This window comes from Vespula vulgaris, chromosome 11 (assembly GCF_905475345.1).
Source record: "Vespula vulgaris chromosome 11, iyVesVulg1.1, whole genome shotgun sequence".
NCBI lineage: Eukaryota > Metazoa > Arthropoda > Insecta > Hymenoptera > Vespidae > Vespula > Vespula vulgaris.
Window position 1 is genome coordinate 3710440 of NC_066596.1, and position 25918 is coordinate 3736357.

The 25918-nt window shown below is 39.8% G+C and overlaps 1 protein-coding gene across 15 annotated transcripts in view; it reads left to right on the forward strand.

Annotated features, from left to right (window-relative positions):
• Positions 1-1025: 1025 nt before the first annotated feature.
• Positions 1026-25918, forward strand: part of LOC127067562 (protein turtle-like) — a 187955-nt gene continuing 163062 nt past the window's right edge. For all 15 annotated transcript variants that reach the window (XM_051002620.1, XM_051002632.1, XM_051002619.1 and 12 more), the window contains exon 1: positions 1026-1508. The gene's annotated coding sequence lies outside the window, so the exon portion shown is untranslated. The remainder of the gene's footprint in view (positions 1509-25918) is intronic.

A 25918-nucleotide genomic window follows, 5' to 3' on the forward strand; every position in this document is an offset into this window, starting at 1 on the left:
TAGTTGTCCCTTTGTACCTCTTGATCAGCGTGATCAGAGTGACACGCTTAGAGCAGTTTGCGCGGAGTGCTTGACCATGAGGTTACGCGAGAAGGACAAGGAGAGGGATCTCACAGGGCCGATACTCTCGCATAAATTAGAAGCGTTAATTTACGTTAAGTCAATCCTATCATGAATATTGTACCTATGATACCCATTTTCTCGTGAACCGTAAATCGCAAGAATATAAGTACTATTACTTTTGAATTAATTTGAATTCGTTAATTCTGGTTTAAATCTGATTTAAATCTAGCAACAAGAAATGTGACAAAATCTTAAAATACTAAAAAGTTATTTCCTAGAATAATAGGTACCTTTTTTATACCGTACGCGACGGAAATATTCATTCGAATATTAAAAATACATGCGACAATGTTAATAATTTCTACACGATAGCAAACACGATGATTACTGATCCTAAACGTATTAACATCGATTAAAGTTTCGTGATTGGATGGCCGTCCGTGTATTTATTGACGTATCATCCTCGTTAAGGAATAATTCATATAGTCAAGCGCATCTGTTATATATACGAAGAATTTCCTTGGAAAATAAACGTCGCAAATCCGACATATGTTTTTGTCGATTCTGAAAAATCGAAATGCTTTCAGTGGCAGTTTCAACGATCACACGTACATTTTATACGATCCGAAAGACGTAAAGGATCGACGTTAAAATAAAATGGGATCGTTGAGAAGTTCTCGATGCGATGCAAGACAAGACAAGACAGGGAATGGCAAGAAAAGGAAGAGGAACGTACGAAGAGAACGCGTTTCCTTTCGCGGTCGAATAAAGTGCATCGAGAAAAGGTTGTTCCGCTGTCGGTGCGGCTTTTTTGATCAAGGTGGCGCGCTCCCAGCATGCCCACGCGTCGTCCTGCGGTCTCGTAACCTGATTGGTCGAAAGTTGCGCGGCGTTAGCGCCGATTGGTTGGCGCAGGAAGGTGCGTTCGATAGCCCGGCTCGTACCCTCAGTACCCGGCAGAGCCTCGCACTGTTAGTTGCTCCGTTTGCTGCCGCTGCCTTCGTCCGTCGTTCTCGATACTCAAATTCTCGCTCTCGCTTCCTCCATCATCTGCAACGCGCGACGACCGGTTACCGTTTACCTTTCAACTCCTTTTTCTCCTTCTTCTTTCTCTTTCTATATCTCCTTTTATCAAGTACCGCTTAAATCATACACGTGAAGCAACAATCTGAGAAACTTATTACATCGTCTTCACAAACGGATTGCTTGCTAATTATCAGATTATAAAAGCCGCGGGCTTAATACGAACGTGGACCTCTATTTAGAATCACCGTATTTTACGTTCTCGTTATTAGTGTTAACCCTTGTAGGTGATTTTTTTAGTGACAGTACTCCTTGTGTTCCGTGAACTTTTTTAAGTGTTCTCTTCGCTTCGAGGATTTTTTCCATCTCCCTGACAAGCTTCCAACGATTCATTGTCGCTCTATATCAAGACGGAGTCATTGGTAAGTTTTTATTAAATATTTTGTATCTTCGTTTATCTTTGTCAAACCTTTGTTTACCTCCGTACACTTTATCTTTAATTCTCGAAAAGTGCGCCATTTCATTTTGCGATCATGTCGAGGAATAACGTGCGACGAGCAACGAACTTGTTGATTTACTTTAATCGTATTTTCTATCGAATTTCACTGGATTCCAAATCGTTTTGGATTTCGTTCGGTGTCTATTGACAAGTGACGCGGGAAAATTTGAACAAGTATGTAGTTCAAATAAGTACTTTATCAACGACCAAAAACTAGCATCAATTTTATTTATTCTTTTTCATTTTTCTGCGAGAAAATAACATACGAGTACATTTAATTTTTGGAATGAGTAGTTAGGCCAACTTTCCCATGTTTTCAAAGTCTATAGTCAATAATAGCTTTTGACGTTGTGGTCTAAAAAAAGCCACCACGATCTATCGACTGTCTGTATGCATCGTCTGGATATTCGCCAGGTGGCAAACTCCGGGATACCGCCGGCGCTTTAATCTTTTTTTTTTTTTCTTTTTTTTCTTCTACCCGTCTTCAAAGCTGTTGTACATATCTACTGCACCTGACTATCTTTGCCGTCACTTTACAACAATCGCACATTTTCCAACCGTTACGTTTCAACATATTTCATAGAATCGTCCGTATGTTACTTTACTTTCTGTTTGATCTTACGAAATATCGTGCATCGAATTAATATAATAACATGGCGTAAAAATATCAAACCTTTTTCTTTCGTACTTCACAGGTTGGTTTAACGATGTTAGAAAGTATAAATTATTAAAGGAAAAATGAGAAGAAATTACGACCACGCTAGAAATCTTACACGCTTTCTTCGTTTAAAGTACAAAGTCTTTGTATTGTTACGGTGATACGCAGTATACATTCATTTTCAGTGCGACCTTGTTTTTGTCATTGAAGAACGTTTACCTTATTAAAGAAAGAGAAACATAAACAGAGGGAGAGAGAGAATATTTGTAAGTTTTTAACGTGACATGCGCATGATAAGCAAAAGAAAATGTAAACAAAAAAAGTACCAACGTTTAGTACCAAGCTTTTGCATTTTTTTTTGATACACGAGAGAGGATTTTTATATGCGCGAGGAGAGAAGAGATCGAGAAAGTTTTTCTACCTATACGGTACATTTCCCTCTTCTACGTACGTATTTCTACACAAATATTTACGCTACGAATACGGTGGCTGAATTTACGTATCCATACCATTGGTGAGAATGTGTATGACTGGGTGAATATGTGTATGCGTGTCGCGTGCGTTCGTACGAAGGATAACGCGGAGCACGGTGGTGGAAAGAAGGTGACAGGATTCACCGAGGAGGGGATGAGAAGAGAGGAAAAGAGGATCTCCGTCCACGAGTGTATTTGGTTGTGCGTCGGCGGCGAAAGGGAGGACAGAACGCGTCAAAAGTTGCTTGAGAGGTTCGTAATCCGTCCTTCTATTCTCTTTTCTCCTCTTTTATTTTCTTCTCGCCGGATGTTACGAGAAAATTGCGTCGGAGAGCAGAGATTTATGGTAGTTTGAAATATATTTTAATTCAGACTATCCCATGTCTACTTTTACATAAGCTATGCGAATGAAACATTATTTTTATTCGTTCGTATAAAATTATCCAAGTAGATATTTTCTTAATCTATGATCTATCGATCTAGTTTCTCTGCATAATTCGTACGATCAGCCAATGGTTCGAAAGTTTTTTTAAACCTTCCGATCGATCATAATTTTAATTCGAATGAGAGCGTCGATTAATAATCGGAGTAGGAGGAGGATCGTATAATTTATCGCAAACTTAATTCAATTTGCGGAGCGCATCGTCGATCGAGACTGATTAATTGATTAGAACTATTATGTGCGAGTAGATTCGATAATTTAGTGTCAGCCCCTTTCGTGATCCGGAATGATCGAAGTAATCCGTCCGGAAATGTCAAACTAAATTTATATTTCGAAGCGGACGTGTCAGGGATATGTATGTATATGTATGTATATAGACAAGCGCATGCACAAAGTAATCGTATCGAATTATTCGTTACGAAATATCGTGGGATTTATTTCGGCCCTGCTCAAAACGTCACAGCGAGATTAAGAAGTGATATACTATTCCAGCACGGAATTGCCTCGATTTTTGGAAATAATAAATTAAGTTGATCACGGGTAAACCTTTCAAGCCGGATAATCTCAGAGTTTTCGGACATTTCTTTTGCAATATACTATGGAATTTATCGATCGAATTATCGTTAAGAATCTTTATAAGAAGTCGAAAGTTCGCCGCCACCCTTTCCCACGTATCTCTTTTCTTCGAGATCGTACGGTATCTCATAGTAGAGCGTTATGCGAGCGCGCGTCGTTTGCGTGCGTCTGAGAACGTTAATCGCACCTGCGAATAGCACGATAATTCTCGTGCACGTGCACTGACCGTGAGAAAGGACGACGACGTTCCGCTTTCCGGAGGAAGAATTCTAGCCTTGGTTCGCCATCCGTTCCGCGTTCCGATCTCATTATCGCGTCACTATTAAATTCAGCGGATGATCTTAATTAAACGGATCCTTTTCCCTACCTTCGGAAATTCTCATTGGGTTCTTTTCCAAAGAGGGAGGAATAGAGGCAAAGTTAGAAAGAGAATACAGAGGGAGAGAGAAAGAGAGAGAAACTGAAGGGTCTAAAGTCTGGATGTCCTCGATATTTCCGTTCGATCAGCGATTCCCCGCGCCATTTGAATTTAGTGTTCTCGAACGAACGAAGGGAAAAGCGCGCTTGAGCAAGCATGCGCTTGAAGAGGGCTTGGAGAAGAGGCGACTAGAGAGTCTGCTAGAGTACCTCGAGTGCCTGCGAACAGGACTCGAAGAACCTGCGGGAAACCTAATTCGAGGACGGGTACGTACCTCTCGCTTTGCTGCCGAAGTTGCTGCCGGTTGTGGTGGTGGTGCTGCTGCGAGGAGTCTCATGCATATTCAGCATATTTGTGGCCAGAACAGCCTGCTAACTCATTGTACTCGAAGACCCGGCGCTTGCCTTACTTCGAGGGAGAACCTGAAGAAAAAGAAAGGAAGAGAGATGAATAGAGGATAGGGAGAAAAATCGACAGACGGTCGATCGTTTGTTATCGTAAAGCTTACCGACAGGTGAGTCTCTCCTTTCTCTCTCCCTCTTTCTTTTCTACTATCTTCTTATCGCTTTGCACCTGTCCGACTTGTTTCGAACGTAATCGAATCGGTCTGTATTTCCAAAACTTTCTATTCTTTCTATTCAACGATATGCAATCTCATGCGAATGCTTCAAAAAGTGAAATGCTATGATCGAAAAAGAATCGATGTTATTTGTTAAAATTGAGAATTTTGCTCGAGGTAAGGTAGAAGGTCGTAGTTTTCAATTTATGTCGAATATCTTCATTGAAGATATCAAAGAAAAAGAGACACGCAGAGAGAGAGAGAGAGAGAGAGAGGGAGAGAGAGAGAGAGGGAGAGAGAGAGAGAGAGAGAGAGAGAGAGAGAGAAAGTTGAGACAAGAGTTCACGATAAGTTAGTGTCATGTAGCTTGGAGTAACAACGTTTACAAGATCGCTGAGTTTCTAGTTCAGGGTGTGTCTATCTCATCTCCATACCTGATGGTACGTCAACAAGACAAGGTACTGTGGCTCCTGCGGATACGACAACGTCGTTGAAAGGAAGCGATTTTCATCCGTCTCGTGACCCGTTCTCTCTATTCGGGAAAACACGGCTTATGCTCGAGAAAAAGTAGCGCGGCTTTAGCCCACCAAGATAAAAGCTTCAACAGAAAGCTTTGTTGTTCCACGATTGTTATCGTTGTCGCTGTCATCGTCTTTTTTTATTTTTTTATTTTTTCTATTAAGAAATTTGCTGAAGTTGTCTCGATCGATTGATTTAAAATGAGATGCGAAATTATCTCTCGTTAATTCGAAAACTGACACTCAAATTAAAATTACGAATATTTGAAAGAAATGAATCTGTGATTGACTAACTGAATTGAATCATCGGGATTAAGATACTTAACGAGTTTACCGAATAAGATATGTTCCAACATCTTCTCGTTGATCTTATCTTTCAGTTTTGAATACTGCTAGAGAGGGTTTCTGAAAGAAAAAGTATTTCCCACAAAGAAGTTAAAGGATGTGTTTTTTTTTTCAAGGGCGGTCGCGCATTCGTCGAGGTTTTCATATCGGTAGAAAATGTTTACAGATGACTTTTTGGAAGATTTGGAGCGAGAAGACGTCACTGAAGAGATGCTGGTCGTGCGTCAAGATTTACCGAGGCAAATTTTCTTTGAAGAATATGAAGAAGATATCAAAGACGTTGTTCTTCGACGTCACTCCACGTATATGTTACGTTGACGTAATCTCTCGAACGACCGCGTTTAAAGCACCGGAGACCGGAAACACTGCCCTTTCCCCGTTCTTTCTTCTCTTCTATCGTCGGTAAACCGATCGACCGACCGCGAAACAAAGCGCTTCAAAGGAGGAATTTCGAATAAGCTCCCTCTTCGCCGAAGCAACTCGTTCTATTCTTTCTTCCTCTACGAAGTACACCGATGCAATTTAAACTTCGTGTGCTATTTTCTTCCTTCGGAAAAGATATCTCTCACTTGTTCGACGATTCGTAAATAAATTCAGACTTCCGTTTGGAAGTTTTAAATTCACCTGTGCAAAGAGTAAGCGAATGGTATTAGAAGAAATAATTGCTTGTGCATATACGATTAAGAGAGATGTAGAGAAAGATGAAGCGATCCAGAGAGAAAGATAGAGTAAAAGCTATTATTACTTGTCTTTGTGCCGAGCCATGAAACGAGTGCGTGTCGACATTAGCTGACGAAAACTCACAAGCTATTTTCCGGAACTGTCGACTAACGCTTTGCATACGGTCTTTCGTATAATGCAGACACGACATACTCGCTATCCCTCTTGTCGAGATGATTTTACAGATTACAGTCACGTCGTTCTCGCGTTCGCTCGCGCGTCTCACCTGATTTCGGATTCCCGACGTTTGTCCTCGCTCCGCTCTCCGTTCTTGCGGCACGAAACAGAAAGAGGCGGGCGTGTGCGCATCATTCTACGGCCCTGGAATCGTTTCACGCTGGTTTTCACCGAGTGGTTTGCCCGGGGAGAACCGTTTCTCTTCGCACGTATGATTATCCCTGATTTTTGGAAGTGTTTCTTGCTTTGGAATTCTTGGCTCACTACGTTTAAAAAAGGCAACGGAGGGAAAAAGAAAGAGAGAAGAGATTAGGATCTTCCATGAAATTCGAATACTCACGTTAGGTGAGATAATCGAAGACATAGCTTCAGGAATGATTTTTAAGTAGAAACTTAGCAAGGTCATTTTAACAGGCTCGTAGAAGTTTTAAAGGTATTTTCCCATCCAAGCGTAAACTTTTTCTCCCTCTTTGTCCTTCTTGGACATTTTACGAAGAGTCTTCTAAGGTTTCCATGGAAGCTCGTAACGCAATCAAAAGTACATCGCTCCTCGTAGTCTCACAGTGTGATCTCTTGACGGCAAATTCACGATTACACGGTGCAAATTTCAAAAGCAAACGGCCGTAACGATGTTAGCAAGCACTATCGGACTTAGAAACAGACAGATATAGAGAGAAAGAGAGAGAGAGAGAGAAACAAGTTGAGAACGTTTCGTTTGAATCGGCCCGCGATAGCCTCGAGGATATCAACGAGACTCGGAGTTTAGCTCTTCTCGTTGAACCGCACCGCGTACAGCATCGAAGCAGCGCATTCGATATCGAGGCACAAACGAGCCACGAAAGGAAGCGACGTGGAACGTACCGTCTTGATTAAATTTAAGAACCGTGCCGTGTCTCGGGTAGCCTGGTTCATACCGTTATACGCTATATACCAGCGACTCTCTACCCTGAACGAGACGCGCGGCTCTTATTTCCGCAAACGATCGACCGAACTCGATATCTTCCCTTCGACATTTTGTTGTCTCGGCCTTTCCACTTGGTCGACCTATAACCACCGGCAGCACCCATGTAAATTGGATTCCTCGAATCAGAATGGAAATTTGCCGTCGCGTAAACAGTGTCCTACCTTTTCCGAACGAGTGCTGAGGGAGTTGAGACTTCGCGGTGGTCGCATTGATTCTTTGCCGAAGACCTGAATGTCAGTAGGGGGTGCTTTTCAACCTCTATCCTTCCTTCCCTTCTCGTATTCCCCTCTCGTTTGATAATAGAGCTTTGCACCGACATACCTAGTTACCTGCTTGTTCGCAGCAAGTACGTTCTATGTGTACATATTTGTAGCTGTGTATATTCCTCCTACCTACTCTATAGATGCATATGCAGCATGCATCCTCTTACGTGTAACGATCTCCTGCTGTTACTGGTACTCATTGTCAACAGAGATGCTTGAGGGATTTAAAGTAACGGATTCGTCAGGTAGCTTTGGGAATGATGGCACTTTGCGTGATTGAGACAACTTCTTGTGTGTGTGTTACTCGTACAACCATCCTGAACGTTCCAACAATTTTTAACACCTTTTTTTTTTCCTAAGGAATCCGAAAAACTCAACGGGACTATTCCGTTGACACGTGACTTTCTTCCCGTTTATTCTCTCTTGTCCTCGACCGTGACTTTCCGTTCTTGTTTCCTCCCCGAGCCTTTCGTTTCTAACACGTTTCTATCCTCTGCACTGGTTATTGTGTCTCAAACTCGATTCTCAGGGGGATTTTCTCGACGGTACTAATAGAGTCTCCATGCTGCTACCGCTCTGGGGCCTGCCCTGGTTATCTTTCGGATCCATCTGGAACGCGCGAAATTGTTTGGAGGAATTAATTAGACGTTCCATGCTTCTCTCTCTCTCTCTCTCTCTCTGATTTTGGTGCTGCTAAGAGAATAAACGATCCATGAAGTTACGTTATATATTCGTCTTTAGTTTTTAGTTTTTATCTCTTACACCGTTTCTTCATTACTTTTGTAAATCCGTGCGGACAGTACTCTTACGTATTCCAATGTTCGAGTTTCAGACCATTTATCGGGAAACGGTGGCGCAAGGAACGCTGAGTAATTTCGTTACGTGAAGTATTTTTATCGAGTTGTATCGGAAAGCGCAAGGCGCCGTGAATACTTTCGAGAGGATTTCCGATTCGTCGACGGTGCTTTTTCCCGGTACTTTTCTCTCCTCTACGTTCACTTTCTCTCTCTCTCTCTTTCTTTCTCTGCCTCTTCCTTTCTATCCATCTATCTCCCTTCTCGATTTAGTCTTTAATTCGCAACCACCAATCGACTTCGTCATTGGGTTGATATTCTGCGAAATAACGTGAACGTAGAATCTTTTCCAATGGATTTTAATTCCCTTCGACGAACGGTACTCGATCGAGTTTCTAGAATACGGTAGTTTTATACGATAGATCGATATCGAAAATCCACGTACTTTTATTTTCTCTTTTAATTTCTTAGCTCGTTTCTCAAAAAAAAAGAATAAAAATAAAAAAATAAACAAGACAATGTAATGACACGATCATATAAGCATTCTAAGAAGAATAATACTGTAAATAAATTTTATCGTTCATTGCTTAAAAAGCTTTGGAACGTTCATGAAATGTTTCTACCACTTTTTAGTCATTACTAGAAAAAATACTAAAGAAGATACTTTGAATCGATTATCTTTATTTTTTTTTTTTTGAGTAACCTCGAAACTCCATTCGTTCCTCGATTTTTTAAGCGATAGAGGTCTGACATCTCACATATATGATATTATTGTTTTAACTCGTTAAACGATTAACTTATGATAAAATCATGGTTGGTATCTTTGACAGCAAGTTCTCCCTTTCACTTTTTCTCTTCTCCGATGACTTATTTACACGACTTACGCTTAACCGACAGATTGCTTTCCCAATGGACATATTTACTCGAAGGATTATCGGTTCTAACTTGGGGACTCAATGACATGCTAGTTTCCTCGTTCGATAGATTTGTTTACACGCTACATACACCATCCTTCCACGAGTGCTTCGTGACTTCCATACTTAAATCATTCGAAACGTGAAAACGAAGTCGCGGTAGAACGAACGTAAATCCTAACGAACGTATTCCTTTCCATTAAGTTTTCAAACTTCTCGAAAGTGCCATTTTATCGTTGGAAGATTGTCGGAAGATATCGACTTTATACTAGCCGTTAATAAAAATTCTCGCAATTATTTTCTCACAGAGACAAATCTATGAGCCTTTAAGTCGTGTTCTATCTTGGCACGTGCGAAGCCTCGTATGGATCGATAAAAGATGCGAAGAGCAAAAAAGAAAGAAGGCAAATAAAAGAGAAAAAGAAAAGGATAGCCAGAGAGAAGAGTTTTAGGTCGAGGGGATGAATTCGGTAGGTGAAGCCATCTCAAGAAAAGATATCCCCTCGGCAATGCCTTCGCATTCCGCAGGGATCATTGCGTCAAATAACAGAAATCTTTCGAGTCTAGCCTTTTCATTCTTTCCTTTCCTCCCTACCTAATTTTCTCTTTTTCTCTCAACTTACGTGGCATTTTCCGTGAACAGCGTTTCATAAAGTTGCTTCCTCGCAGCTTGCAAGCTAACCACGTTTGAACTATACGTTGGCTGCTGACTATAGTAATGGAGTCCTTATTGCCTACGGACAACGACAGAGAAAGAGAGAGGAAGAGAGAGAGAGATAGAGAGAGAAAGGGGGGGGGGAGAAAATCGCGCATCGTACGGTTTCCTCGCTACGACTCGGTGCACTCACCGCTGCAGCCACGCTGGACCGAATGCACGGTGATAAACCTTGCGTAGTTGCAACTAAACTCGCCGCAATTCTATTTCAAGTACTTCCCTGGAAAATTGGTAGTATGCGCTTTACGGAAAATAATGAGTCATGGTTATTAACGATAGTAATAGAAATAATTTACATTGTGGGAAATTTTCGCAAAATTTATTGCATTTTATATAACGACCTAATTAATTGGCCGATGCCAGCCACTCTCTTGGATTATTTTGTCAAATCAACAGTATGGAGTTTTGTTTGCCAATAAAACTCCATAAATGAGTATTTTCGAGTGTACGAAGAGGACATGTGGTGGGTGTTCTTCCAACGTCGAATCCTAACTAAATCAACAAACTCGTGGTTAACAGGTCAGGCTTGAATTAGAGCGCGCATGACGCTACTGTTTGCCCATTTTTGTCGCGTATAAATCATAGCGAAAACTGGCGAAGGTTCGAACATGCCTATCGACGTAAACGTTACGCGCATGTGCTACCAAATTTTCCTTAATCATGAACATAATTTATCCGGAGTTCACACGTTCCATTTTCACACTTCGTTGTTAGAGAATTCATTAGAAAATAATATCGTAAAGTAGACGAGGAAAAGATCTTCGTTGGATAATTACTATAATTAAAACGACCCGAAACTGATTGATTTCGTTCGTTTCTTTCATACTTGTTACGTGAGAAAAAAAGAAGAAATTGTTCAATCAAATCGTTCAACTTTTCAATTAAAGTGGTTTGTTCTAACAAAAGCAGTAAATATACAGTCGATGTTTGATAACCCTCTTGATTTATATTTTGCAAATCAGCGATTAATTTAACAAACTCGAGCAACTCTGCCGTGAAAAGAATGCTATAAATCGAATATGCACGTTCGAAAAAGAAAAAAGCTGTTAGTTTTGTTATCGTTGCGTTCCACGCTCGTTTTAAATTCCGCGCGAGGTTGCAACGTGTTTTACCGATAACCGAGAAAGAGAGAGAAAGAGAGACAGAAACAAAAAACTACGAAAAATAAAGAAACAAAGACCAGTGCAGTTGCATTGAAAGACTACGGGATTGTATGAGCTTGTTCCATGGCTACAAAATCTGGCCCTCCGAGGAAAGTAACGCCGGTTAAGGAGTTCTCTCACCGTCCGATTTATATTCGCATTTTTATTTACAGAACGCTAAAATTTATTCCGGCGGATCTTTCTCTTTTTTTTTCTTCTTCACTCCGTAAACAATAAAAATGGGAACACGCTGCGGTCTTCCGGATATTTTATATCCATTCTGTGTCCGCATAGATAAACACATATAGATACATTTGCAATGGAGAGTGTATCATGCGCGTGCCATTAAATATGTCGGTAAAATAATTTAAATTAAAACAATTGGAATTCGGCCAAAATTTCGACGATAGAGACCAAAGCAAAATCGGGACTCGGTTTAAAATTTAAATTGATACTCGTTAATGTTATTCGATAAAAATCAGTAGATACTGGCTGTACGATTTCGTTATAACAAAGTTTCTACATAGCTACGTCGAAAGAGTAACTGAAATAAAATTACGTTTTTGGTACTATGTAGATACTTAACTAATTTTAAGCAATACCTGTCCTGAATCAGATAGAACAAAATTTTGCAATTTGTTTGATTTAATTCATTCGATTTTTCAATTAGCGATGTTGAATTTCATGTAATAGCGTTTTTAATAGCAGCATTGTTCTTAGCTTGTTTTTTTGCTCTTTTTTATTGTCTTCTTTTTATCTATTTAAGAAATGCTATTGATGGTGGTGATAGTGGTGGTTGATTTTGTGGTACAAGGAACGAAATCACTTTTCTGCAAGGAGCAACGTAAGGAACAAACAAAAAAGTCGCTTAATGCCCGTTGAGAGGCGTTAAAGGGCTACTTTCGGCTGAGCTGTGCGCCGGATATTAACGATGTGCAGAGAAAAAAGTACGAGCTGCAATGATGACGGAGACGCGGCAATAAGTTCGTTGCTACGGTAAAGTAAGGCCCGAAGGCTCGTAAAATCTTTGAGAAGAGTAACATATTGTTGTCGAGATAACGACGACGACGACGACGACGACGACGACGACGACGACGACGACGACGATGACGACGACGATAATGACGACAACTCGACGTCAATTTTGCTCGCGTATTTCTCGATACAAAGAACTGGTTTTTTTCATGCAGGTGATCTTGCAAGAATTACTTGTTACATTTCCATGAATTTGAGTAACCCAAAAAATATTATTAAAGAAATTCGGAAAATCTTTTCAGTTTGAAAATCTGTAAGAATTAAAACGGAAAAGCTAAGCTCGATCTAATTCATTCAATAAAAAATTTGGTCATACCTAAGGAGAAAGATCTTTGGGTTTAACTGGACACCGAAATCGGCTGAGCTGTTTTGAAATTTTCCACACGATCTGAATGTAGACGTATGTTATTTTCAGGCGTTAAACGTGCCAGTTTTTTCCTCATTCTTTTTCTGTTTTTCTTCTGAGCCTTCTCCTCAATGAGTCTGGAATCAATGGCGCAGATAAAAAGGCAGTCACGAGCGAGTAATTCGAGCGAACGGAGTTTCTAGTATTTAGCATCTGTATAATTGATGGCGCAAATAAAACAAACTCCTTGCCTCTCTACGCATGCAGGGAACATCAACGAAAGCTTTTTAAACTTTTGAACCTTCGGCTCGGACTAAGCCAGTTTTATTTCCGTTGGTATGAAATTTTAAACGTTACCGCGCTTGAGCTAAAACTCCGTCGTTGCTTTTGCTTTTTTTTGCTTTTTCTCTCTCTTTTTTTTTTTTTTGAAAAAATACTTTGCATTACAATTTTCAATATAAAGTTGTAGATTCGTTCGTCGCTTAATCGTACTTCTCGAAGTCGGAACATGAACGGAAATTTGCCTAGAAACTCGTCGAAAAGCCAACGACTATAATTCGACGACGTAGGAATGATTTGTACTCCATTTTACAAGGTGCACAACGTGCGAGCCGGTCGTAGTACAAGTAGGCTAAATGGCGCGTGTGATTAATTCCGCGATGGTGGTATTTACTTTGCCCTTAACAGCGAAGTTCGAAGTAATTGCTCTTTGAATAATTGCGAGAATTCCGTCTCCATCCCTGAGAATTTGCTATCCGGATGCACATTTATGATTTTCGAATAGTTCTCTATGAATACATCCATTTCGACAGAAACTAATTAATCGAATACCGTCTCTAAAAACGAACCAAAGTTGTTCATACTTCCGAGTTAATCGAATGAGAGTTGTGAAAAAGAAGAATGAAGTGGTGAGAGTTGGGAGAAAAGGTGATCCTAAGGTTTTACTTTCTTCTTCTTCTTCTTCGATAATATGTTTTCAAGGCACGACCTCCATCTTCGTTTGTTGCACGTGTGAGTGTGCGAGTGTTCAACGAAGGTGCACTTCCTCGCGATTGCTTCCATTCAAAAATGTATTCCTTGATTTTCAGCAATTTCACCGAGATTCAGTATAGCCCCTGAATCGTCAGGTCGTCATCGTCGTCTCTTCATTTTCTTTCTCTTCTTTCTTACTTCGTCTCTTTCGTGATTACACGCGTGTGCAACCAGAGAAACGAAATTCTCTTCTGCTTCGTTCTCCTTGTCGCCATTCGACTTCTTCGAAAGAACCATTGCAGTCTCGTAATAAGCAGCAGTTTCGATTGAGTTAGGCGTGTTAGACGAACGGTGTCACGAGAGAAAGAGATGAAATAGAGCTTGATAGGAATAGAGAAAGAGAGAGAAAGAGAGAGAAAGAGAAAGAAAGATAGTGGATAGGAAAGACTCGATTTGATTGAACTCGCTCACGAGCACCTGGAAGAAAACCACTTCGAGCAAAAGTTTCTTCTTCGAATTTCAAATAATCCTGAATAGATCGCAATTTGCGGAGACGGCATGCCGGATTTTCAATCGGGTCAAAACTTCTTGCATCTATCTATTCGATACGAATACTTCTGGATCATTCCTCAAAGAACGTTCTTTATTTTAAGCTTTCATAAATCGTTAATAAACAACAGAATTGTTGCTATTATTATGCTATTCGTATCGAACTTTGTTTATCTCGAGGTAATTAGAAAGTACCGGGAAATAGGAAGAAGAGGGTAGGAAAGGAGAATACTTGCCGAGAGATTTTGAGAGATCTTCTTAGTAATTAGGGAAATTACGCGCGTGTATATCCTCTTTCGTGAAATCCTCTTCTTCGCGGTTTTCGGAGAGTTTAATTGAAACGTCGCGAAAACGAATGGATCGAACATAATTGCTGGCTGACGAGTTGGCATTACGTCGGTGTTAAACGAGTAATTATCGAAAAGTAAGAAACTCGTTTGTGACTCGTTTATGTCGTACGCAATGAACGTCTTTCTTGTATAATCTCTCCTTTTCTATCTTCTGGTCTTACTGCATCGCTACGTGATCGGGATTGAAAAAGATCTTCGCATAAGTCGAGTCATGCTCCGTTTTCCAAATTGAGTTCCTGAGCAAGGTGAACTAGCCACCCTCTACGAACAGTTTGATTGTATAATTTTTCTATAGAAGGGACAATCGAGTTCGTCGTTTATAGTACAAAAAAATCTTACTTTAACTCGTTGGATTCATTAATTCGCGGACGTAATCGACGCTTCTCGGCTGGAAAGGCGTAAAAAAATGAAGAAGATTCAGGAAGAAAACTATTCGTGGTACAGGATCGTAAAAGTGAATGAGTCCAGGCGATGAATAATTTTACGAGCAGACACTGACTGTTCTATTGCCCATTGAATAGTAATGAACGCTTTAACCGTCCATGTCAACGAACATAACGAGTCTAGGAATAAAGAGCATCTCGAATGTATTTTGGCTTAAGAATTTTCCTTGAAAATTCGTAGACTCGTTCAACCGTGCAAAACGTCACGAAGATGTTTTGAAATCGTTATTGGATATAATTAAGTCGAGTTGTTACGTATGCGAATGGTCTCTAAATGTGGTAGTGTGATCCTGCCTGTACGTGTCTGCTGTTGTTATGAAGCAGCCGTGCAGCTACCTGCTAGCTATAAAGACAGGTCGCATTTCTTCGCTATCTACCGGACCATAAATTATGGTTGGTCGCTTACGTTCATTCATACCTTTCACGCGAAGGATGTGACATAATCGCTTACGTTTCCATAGTGTCACGGTTTGGAAATACTTGACAACGTTCGTTCTATTATTACAAACTTCGAGATCAACGGATCGAAGTAAAGTTCGTTTTGATTGTACGAAGAATGGACGAAACGATATCACATCCTCTTCCATTCTGTATTGCTAAATGCTTCATTCTCTTTATCTTTGGCACACAAACGTATACATAGTTAGTTACAGTCTACAACTATCTGTCGTTAAAAGCAGAGAGAGTACTTGTTCGAGTTTGGCGTCGATACATACCGGAATATTACTCCTTCGGCTGATGAAGCAATTCATACGAGAGAACTAACGCAAGAAGAGCGTTCGATCGTAATTGCATTGAATCTTGTCTTGAACACATCTATGTATATGAATGCCTATATGTACGTACGCATATAAACGTGCTTGCGAATAGTGGAGAAGGATCAAGTGCACTCTCGTTATGCGAGGGGTTTGGAAAAAAGCGTTGTCCCTTTGCGAATGGATTAAATGAAAGCGCCTTTTTTGCGGTTGAAAGGGTTTCCTTTTGCGAGCTTGGCGAAGCTCTGAATATTCGTTAAAAACATATACAGACGTAAACGTATATACAAGCACATCTGCATGCTGGATCTACACTGTACCGACTACACGAATAAATAATTTTAATGAAAACGTATGACGCGTATATATTTCGCGTGTCTTCTACCGGAAAAAGTTTTTAATTTGTATATTTTCCGTTTGCTTAACCACTCGATGCGTAACGTCGGTGGAGGTTAAGCTTTTATAGACGCTTTTTTATTTTGCAACGATTACGCAAGAGCTTACTTACGAGTATTATTCGAAATGCATTTTATGATCACGAAATTTGCTTATTTGATAAAAATCCCTTTGAAACGTATATAAAAATCACGTACCATACACGGATTTGATCATTAGGACATTTAGAAAGAAATAAGTATCTAGAATGTCTTTTTTTTATTTTTTTTTTTTTACGAACATAAAATCTCAATTTGATCATTTCGAATAATTTCGATGAGGAGAAGCGCGAGACCTAATTCCGAGAGTGTTCCAAAGCATTGGTCATTCATGGTTCCTTCAACTCGTTCGTGTTTGTAAACATAGGAGCAGACCTTTAGGATTACTCATGGCTACCAGATCCCACCTATCCGGGCTTAGCGGTCCTAAACCGTTCGTCTTGCATTCACAATCTCATTGTTCCACGTAGCTCGAGTGGGGAGGAGTTGGTTGCTTTGAGAAAGAGGGAAGTATTCGAATAATAGTAGGAGCGAGTGAGAAGAAGAGAAAAGGATCGCGTTGAAGCCGAGCAGAGATGCTGGAGAGAGAACTGGAAGGCATCGTGAGAGCACCGAGGCGGACCTACGCGGAGAGATGGGTAGGGAGCAAAGGGAGAACCTTGGTTCCGCCATGGTGGTAGGGATGGAACGTGGTTTGTTCACTTTCCCGAACGATCGACTCGACTCCTCAGGGCGCGGTCGTGACCTCGTGCCGATCGTTCCTTCTGAAAAATTTGACGTTTGAATTCGTTGTTCTTTACGTTGCATAATATCAACTATCATTTTTATATCGACGACGTGATAAACGCTTTGTTGATATTGTAATTAAGTTCATTTTTTTAGAACTAATATTTATTGTTATGAATATTATTATCACTGAATACATCGATTAGGTATTAAATAATTTTTTTCGATGATTTCGTTTGTAACATGTAACGACGAGAAACGAAGAAAATTTAAGGTAAAATAGATGTTTTAAAGTCTTGACAGCATCATCTATGCTACGCTTGTAATGAGCGAACGGGAAAGTCGGCCGAAGATACCCGAAAGATACTCGAAGATTGTCGAAGATATTCAAAGATTACCGAAGATATCTTAACTTTTTTTTACAGCGGACCCTACTACATTAAGAGAGAGACGGTGGGGGTTAGTTTTAGTTACCACCTGACGTTCACCGGCTGCTTATAACGTTGTAAAAAGAGATCACATGCTCGAAAGTTTTTTTGGAATCGAGTCAGGGTATTTATCGATCTTGTTTTTTTTCGTAATCATTTTGGTCGTTGCGTTCGTAATATCCAAACTGTTGAAATATTGTAAACGCTTTTACCATATGATTTCGAATTAAAGAGATACATATACATGTCTCTTTTTAAATAATTATGAGACACGAATCAATTCCGTACTTACGGCCCTTTTTCAAATGGGTTTTCTTTCAAGACAATGCTCGACTTTTGCGCCGAAGAAAGTCCTTGGAATAAGTTTAACGGTGGACCATTGTTCGTGGCATGGCTCGCGATGGGGTTGAAAATTCCAACGATTCGTCTTCTAATGTACACTGAACAATGGATGAAACAAGAAAAAAATAAATGCTTTTTTAAAAAATTTTCTTATCATTACATCTAGTTAATAAATACTAACAATTAAAAAAGCAACAAGAAGATTTTTATAATGCTAAAAAAAGTAAAGTATTTTCTGCATTTTTAATTGGAAGAAAAAATATTTATCTTTTTCTCCCTTTTTTTTTTGTAATTTTGTTCACTTTGTTCCAGTTTGAAGGTACAGAAATATAGATCTGCTGTTTTTCCTCGAACGGGTTTCCATTCGTTGCACTTTTATCGCGCTTGCGCCATTCTTTTTAGAATCATGATTATTTTTTTTTTACCTCTTCTATGTACAACATCGAAAGGCATGCAGAGGGTAGAAATGGGTAGATGTATGCTGGGTTTATCGCTTCGCGATTCGGCGCATTGGATTTCCGTCGTTCTTCCGACGATAACTCGGCGTTGTCGTCGTGTTTGGAAATGCGATCACACTCGATGTATTTTTAGTACGGTAGCTTTGAAAAACATGATGAAAAAAGATATTAAAAAGTTACAAAAGTATATGTGCTTGGTGATCAAGTATATAATAATTAATTAACGTGGGTTTTTCGATTAGTTTTATATCGGATCAGCATCAAATAGAATCGACAAAAAACCTTATCGATACATCGATCGAGCATTGCGTTAGAATACCGAAGAAGTACCGGTACTCATGGACCAGCTCAGTTTCTAGCCGAGCTACAGTGCCTTCCTTCTCGTTAGAAGAGATGAGCGAAGCGGCGGCACTTCAACGCTACTTGCACGAGTCGGCCAAGAGTCGAGACACGTCCAAGGTGAACCAGTGTCCACGAAGCACAGCCACGAATATCTATTATGCTCTGCATAGTTCGCTTCTGGACATTGTGAACTTACGTTGCGCGTGTTGTATCCTCTTTGAGATGGTAGAGTGTATTCTATTTTACATTGTTATCGAGAAAAGCTCGTGTTTTCTTTCGTTGAACGATTCGAATTATGCAGTTTGACATCGAATTGTTATTCGTCTATATTTGATTTTCTGCAACACGTTCGGATTATGCTGATTAATGGCTTCGTTCTTTCGTTTTAGCCGATTGGCACGTTATTCCAAAGGTACATGAATCACGGTAGTTCACGCAGATAACGATTATCGCTACGCAATAGTAGATGTTGTTCCGTTGAAACTTATGTTTCCCACGAGAGAGAGACAGACAGAGAGAGAGAGAGAGAGAGAGAGAGAGAGAGAGAGAGAGAGAAAGGGATAGAAGGAAGATATCTACATAGCGACGAGTATTCGTACAAACTCAAAGCGAGTAGCCTTTGGCTCGATTTATCGCGGAGTCTGATACCACAGTTAAAGAAGCAATTTTGAAGTTTCCCCCTCTATCAAGAGGATTATTCTTCGAATACCCGCTTGACTCGTAAATCACATGCTTCGAGTCCGTTCGAACGATACATCTTTCTTCGGCAATCGTCCGACAATGTAAACAATTTCTATCTTCAATAATTTTCGATCATTTACTGAATATTCACCTATTGGATTGATGCATTTCGTGCGATTATATTATAATTATATCGTTAAAAGAGATGGACAATAGCTAATAAATGTTTGTCAAAATTATATAAACTGTAATTTAATCTAGAATCTAAAGTTTATTGTAATGTCGGACGAAAGAAAATTATATCGAAGGAAGAATTGAAGATAATCTTATATACATGTGTAAATACAAGTAATTAGATCATATCTAGAGATATAAATTATCACCGTGCTTCGAGCTAGTATCATAACTAACACATATCTAATAGTAATACATGACATCGTTGCATATGTGTCACGAAGGGGAACACGATATCTGGACGCTACGACCTTGTAATCAAGTAGTCGCCTGCTCGAATAATAAGGACATCGCAATTATCTATTTAAATGGTACGAATGATGCAAAGAAAGGCGAGTTTGTTTCTTTTAAGATATGATATGGATTTCTAGAGAGTCTCTGTTTTTGTTTTTTTTTTAACCTGAAAGAGAGCTCGCGATACTAACTGCTATAAATTTATATACCCACCGTTGGGACCGTGTTGGAGGCCTGGATGCACCTGTACCTGCATTATCCGTGGCGCAGCTGCGAACGGTGCGAACGTAGTGCCCTAAGTAATGGCCAATCGGTGTTTCGTGCTGTTCTGTATCACGAATATAGAACGAATCTTTTCCCTCTTTTCTTCGTTGGCCTTCTTTATACGCGTATACTTTGTAAAATGACATGTTGTTTAATATTTTTTACTAGCTTTCTTTGAAGATAAGATTCAATATTCAAATATTCGCTACTCTGTTTTCCTCTTACAAAACATCTTTCTTTCAACCAACAACGAGGTTGAAATGGTACCAATGTAATCCCTGAATTTCAGATATTGACTTCGATAGCTGAAAGTTTTTCCTTTGAATATAACAGACTAGTGCGTTCTGTTGTAACTCTATTCGATTCTATAGAGCGATCTTTGGTCTTCCCTCGTTTGCCGGAAAACTATAAATGAGTTCTCCATCCGACGAATATCACTAATTTACTTTGACATATTTCTTGGTCTCGTTTCCTATATTACGAAATTTAAGGGAAAATTAAAAATTGCAATTATTCCTCTTGCAGCGCTTTCCAAAAAATATTCTTCAATGCGATAGCATGAATTAGCATGGATAAACGATCACCGACCGTAACTTTCGCGTTTCGTTGCATATTACATGAGCATAACGCGGACATGCATTATATATGCGTCGTGTACGTTCAAATGCACTTATACTAACGCGTTACTCACGAAACATCGTTAAAGTTTAACTATCGAACGTGAGGTCCTCTTACTTCATTTTGCGATTCTCCTTGACCTTAGAACAAATAATTCTTACAAATATCGTGTTAGGTTTTCTCCAGACTTTTGGAAGAACTTCCATTTGATCTTGAAGATTTCAACCCTCAATTTGTCAGTCGTTATAGGGCACCGAACAGTCGCGTCATATTTTCATTAGCGGAACGTCGATGAAATTACCGCTGGCCGTTCTGTAAATATCAATTAGCACAAGTATCGGTGCAGCTCGTTGCAATTAATGCAGCGCAAATATTTAGTCCGTTTGCGGACGTAGTGGTACATCGTTCGTCGTTCTCCCTGCTCATCCCGTTGCCCCTTTGCGCTTAAACCCATCCCCGTTTTCCGAATTCACGTGCACGTAATGTGTACTCCAGTTAAACCCACGCTCGAACGCGCTTCGTCGCGGTGCGTTTCGCGGCCTGGAAACATGGTGGGGAGGAGGAAGGGGATGAGGACCGAGTGGAAAAATTGTGTGCGACGAACGTGATCGTTCGTGATTAATGAGGCCATATCATTTGTTATAATATAAATTTTGAAATAAAATACGATGAAAATTCGAGTATCGAATAATTTCATACGAATGTCTAATTTCACAGGATCGATCCTTTCATCGTTATTTTCGCGTTTTATAGTAACGAGTCATTAAGTAATAGCTTCGTCATTAATGGAATATGATCTCAACGAACGACGCAATTTCGATATCGGGCTACTACCCGTTGATTAATAGCTATCGAACATTGTGTACTAATGTAAATTAAATACGTATCGGGCGTTATGTGTTGTAAGAGTTTCGTGGGCTAAATCACTTTTGACTTTAGCAGGGCTCGTTTTAATCATCGCGATAATTAATCGGTGGATGTTGTACGATATATTTAGAAGAGACAATGATCAGTCATTAATAATTCCTGTTTAAATAAGCAACGCGTTTAGAGAAATCGTTAATGTCTATGACGTTCCATCTCACTTTTCTAGCGAGCATTGGTAGCTTTTGTAATTGAAACTTATGGTTATCGAGATTATTGCAATAATGGTATGACAATGAATTTAATTTTGATTTAAGATATCATCAATTATATTTCTGAATGCTTCTTATCCTATGTAATCCTTCCGTTGTTTTAAAAGAAATGTATTACATGACTGAACAAAAGGAAACAACGTGAGGAATCATAAAACGCTAAAGGGAAGTAAACTTGATAGTCTCGAACGATCTTAACGACGATGATCGCGAACGATTACTCTAGTCGTTCGAAAAGGATCGTGGGTAAAGGTGAGAGAACATGTTCGACTATTCCCTGTGGCCATTGGTTGGTTCGTGAAAGTGGCCGCGAGAAACGAAACGACGTGTTCTCGAATCGCTCGGTTGAGCTCGTTTCCGTTCGTTAGGCACGTTTTCAACGAGGGTGTTTTCTCCCATAAAAGCTACGATAGATGGACTAAAAGCGAGAGAAAAAGAAAGAGAAAGAAGGAAATATAAAAGGACGAGTAGTAAGAACTGTGCAATGATCGGACATAAAAAGCCATCTTCCGAAGCTGCTGCGATTCTCCAATTTATGACGATCTTCTTCCCACTTTGTCATTAAAGTTCGTTCTAATGATCGTAGGTCCTCTTTTCAGTTAAAAGAAATACGAGTTTTCTACTAGCTGGAGGATGGGATATTGGAGAGGGATGGCGGATTAAGCCAAGACAGGATCGTAGGATTCTCTAGCTCTTCTTTTGATGATAAAAGACGAAGGAGAAAACGCCGATAAAAGTGTCGTCGTCGGGTATGAACGCGCAGGATTTGCTCGGGTAGGAAGATAGAAAGAAGAAATAAAAAGGTTGAAAAAGAGACAGAGAGAGAGAGAGAGAGAGGTGAGAAAGCGAGGGACGCGCTTTTCATTAAACCGCAACGCGAGACGAACTTGAAACCGATGAGGCTTCGGCCCCTCGGCGGTTTTAAAATCCTCACGAATGCAAATAGAAGTCTTATTCTTTCTTGGGGTTTTAAAACGTTTTATCTTTTTTTCGCAGGTACAATATGTGCTTTGCATTGATAAAGTTTTTCTTGTGAAATCATCAAGGATATCGAGAAATCGAGTATCATCTCTAACATCGCGTCGTTCGATTAAACGAAGTTATTAAAGCGATCCTGTACTCGATGCAGTTTTTTTCAGACCGCAAAGAGCTCTGGTATATCTTCCATTCGTTTTGCTCTTGCAGAGAACGCGGAGGTTGCAAACGAATCACCCGGTATGTGCAGCAATATACGAGACACGGGTAAGAGGGCGAATCGACGAGCCATTCGTTACCGTCGAGATGTTATCCTGGATTCTGCCGCTTCCATTCGGCAATTTTTTTGTTTCTCCTATCTTCGATGGTTGCCAGTTTTATCCACCACCACCACCACCACCACCACTACTACCACCACCGTCGCCGCCAGCACCACCAAAGCCATCCAATGTGCGAATCGATGTAAAAATGTTCCTAATGGCGGTTTGAAGCACAGCAAAACTTTGAGCTTCGGAAGACACAAATCGTGATTTAATGCTTCTTTAATTGAGCAGACTCTCTAGCTCGATAGTTTTCTATCTGTCTATGAGAACGCGATTCTGAGTGTGCTCGAAAAGGGATCGCCGTTTGAAATTTCAAAGATAGTTAAGTTTGCGTGTCACGATATCTTTTACAGGTTGCACGAGGTAGACTTCAGTTATACTATCCGTCTTAAGATAGAGGAAGTTAAAGGGTATCGTAATCCCTTAAGGTTTCCTAAGACTTTATGGTGAACGTAATACTGTGTGTTAGCCTAATTGAAAGTTGGTATATTTATATCAAATCTATGGAAAAAAAAAAGTAGAATAGTTGACCTCTACGTAATTACTGGAGACTTTCTTCTTAATGAAAGTTATAAACTTTCTCTAAACTTCTACGAACTTCATATCGGAACTAAAGGGAAGAAAAAGAAGAAGAAGACGGAACCTCTCTTAACAAAGATAAATCTCTTGTCTCGCTTAACTCGGAGAATTATTCCGCATCGCGTGATAATTCTTCATTGCTCCGCGTCGGAAGAGCGATGAAGTCATCAAATCATAGTATCATTCTCGCGAGGAAAATGATCGTTTGTCTCTGACGCGTCTCCGTGATTTCAACTTCCGGTTCTCTCGTTCGAAAGCCAAGGAACTCCTTTCGTACGGACTTACACGAGAACGAAGGTTTGCTAAGCGGTTGATCTTAGGAACGATGCGAACGATTAGGCCAATGGAAGTGCAGGAAGAGCGCTATTATAGGGTCGAAGAACAAGAGTACCCTTTCTCTATTTCATTCTCCCTCTTTCTCAGTCATTGTCACGGTCATTTCCAATGAGAAGTTTCAAGTACCGCTTCCTCCCAGCAGAACGTCGGTTTATTTGGCCGATTTTATTGACCGTCCGGCCTTTCCTCTCTTCCATCTATCTCGTCCCTTCCCCTTCACATTCCGCTCACGAGGACATCGATCCTCCCATCGGGCGGTGCTCTTTTGCGGCCTCTGTGGTTCTCGCATCGATCCGCTCGAACTTGATTAACAGTTGCAAATTTAATTACCTTTCGTTCGCTTCGCTTGCTCTCTATTCTGGTTTCTTCTTCTTTTTCTTCCTCCTCTTCTTCTTCTTCTTCTTCATCCTCTTTTCTCTCCTATTCCTACAGCTTATCTCCTCTCTTCCTCGATCTCTCGTATCGCTTCCTCATCGTCTTGTCTGTGCTTTACTTCTTTTTCTATTCGTCTCTTTCCCGCGGGCGATCTCAGTGGTTTCCTCCTTCTTTTTCCTCCTCTTCGTTCACCAAGATCGCTTCGAAACTCCTCCTTCCAACTCCTCCTCCGAACCTCCTATCTTTTTGACGCTCACCTCCTAGACGGCTGAAACTTTTCGCTGAAGCTAATTGATGGTAACCGCGTAGGAAAGAAGGAAAGACGCGTGGCATCCTCCTTTTACTTCTCCAGCATCCGCCCGAAGTCTTTTATCAAAGTTTTATTTACCTCTGGGATGTCCTTATTTTTTCCCGTACTTTTTTTTTCGAAATCGTACACGACACCAAATATAATCTTCTATAATTTGACGTTTTATCGATCTTAAAAGGGAGTTTGCGCGATATGACTTTAGAGTTCTCTCTGTTGTTTTCTTATTTGTAAAAAGAAATGAGTGAAACAAACAACCGGTATAAATACGGCAAAAGAAAATACCAACCTTTTAGAGCACGAAAGAATACTGTATCTAATGCTTTTTCTTGTGGGGCCTTTTCAAATGTTTTGATAGCATCCTCTTGAATCATTTTGTGTTCAGAGCAATTAAGTAATTAAGAAAAGGGGAAAGAGAAAAGGCAGCGATCTTGCTTTGACGTTACCAACTTTAATGGAGTTTCGAATTTGTGAGGAATGAAACTTTTCTTTCCGATCGACAACTCGAATATTCTATGGTGTAACTAGCTCAATCGCCTCCAGCATTTGACCCCTCTTTAGGTCAATCATCACGATGATTATCACGCGTTCGTGTTAGTAATCTTGCATAATAGCTACACTCGATCTACTCGTTGCTCTTTTATGGTACGATCGTTAAGATTAAAATATGTTTGAAGTTAGAAGCAACGCGTTTTCACGTTCAACGAAAGTTTTCTGTGATATTTCAGAAGAATCGACCATTTCGTTAATTTTTAACTTTAAAATATTTATAATAAAGTGGACGACATTTTTGAAATTTTTTTAGGCAATCAATCTAAAATTTTAGGCAACATTTCCATCAATGTCATGATTCGTGTAGAACTTGAAACAGATTGGAAAAAATCCATTTCTATCAAAAGTTATAACGAGCAAACGCTTTTTTCTGTGTCTAAAAAAAGGACAGAGAAAATTCGTTCCAACGTTAAATATATAATATCGGAGTTCCGAATTGAAATTTTTTTCGGCTAAAAAAGCGAGTGTTTATTTTATATTTCCAAGATTTTAAAGTTACTCTCTCAAGATTCAAATACTTGGAAAGTCAACATAGTCGCATCCATTACTATATTACATCATAGCCGTTTTTAAGTGTACAACAAATTTGCTGGCGCTCTTTGCACAAAATTTACGTTGTGAAAGGGAGTACTTATTGAAATGATTGCGCTATAAAAATAGTTATGATTCGATAAGTAAAAAAGAACGATCCTTTATAGTTTCATTGACTTTTTTTTTTATTTTTTCGATACATTGATAGATATTATATCCGCGAAATCGTAAAAAAATGTGAAACTTCGGGAGTTTTAATTTTAAACCTTAAACCTTTGTAACTAAAAGAAATTATTAAACACGTTAAACATTGAGTTCTGTTCAGACGGT